Raw genomic sequence first — 726 nt, 5'->3', positions numbered from 1 at the left:
GTTTCAACATTGATTCTCGCGAGAATTCCGACTCTCTTGGTGTCCTTGATTCCCTCGCGGGGTTTCTTTGGGCCCGGGTTTAGGGTCTGGCTTTTCTCCGATATTATTCACAATGTTTGAACACTGTGACTCGCGGGAGTTCCGGCTCTCTTGGTGTCCTTGATTCCTTCGCAGGGTTTCTTTGGGCCCGAGTTCAGTGTCGAGTTCTTTGGATTACCTCCGCGCGGTTACCGGATCACTCACGATGTTTCAACACTGTGATTCTCGCGAGAATTCGGACTCTCTTGGTGTCCTTGGTACTTTCGCGGGGTTTCTTTGGGCCCGGGTTCAGGGTTCGGTTTTTCTCCGATATTATTCACGGTGTCTGAACACTGACTGGTGGGAGTTCCGACTCTCTTGGTGTCCTTGATTCCCTCGCGGGATTTCTTTGGGCCCGAGTTCAGAGTCGAGCTCTCCGGATTACCTCCGCGCGGTTACCGGAATCACTCACGATGTTTCATCACTGATTTTCGCGAGAATTCCGACTCTCTTGGTGTCCTTGATACTCTCGCGGGGTTTCTTTGGGCCCGGGTTCAGGGTCTGGCTTTTCTCCGATATTATTTACGATGTCTGAACACTGCGACTCGCGGGAGTTCCGGCTCTCTTGGTGTCCTTGATTCCCTCGCGTGGTTTCTTTGGGCCCGAGTTCAGAGTCGAGACTCTCCGGATTACCTCCGCGCGGTTACA

The 726-nt window shown here is 52.9% G+C and overlaps 1 protein-coding gene across 1 annotated transcript in view; it reads left to right on the top strand.

Moving 5' to 3' along the window:
• The window catches only part of LOC105450746 (protein Skeletor, isoforms B/C), a 173318-nt gene that overhangs the window by 56607 nt on the left and 115985 nt on the right, over nt 1-726 (top strand).

Source organism: Wasmannia auropunctata, unplaced genomic scaffold, assembly GCF_000956235.1.
Source record: "Wasmannia auropunctata unplaced genomic scaffold, wasmannia.A_1.0 LD336106.1, whole genome shotgun sequence".
NCBI lineage: Eukaryota > Metazoa > Arthropoda > Insecta > Hymenoptera > Formicidae > Wasmannia > Wasmannia auropunctata.
Note: the sequence above shows the minus strand (reverse complement) of the source record. Positions and strands in the feature narration are given on the sequence as shown.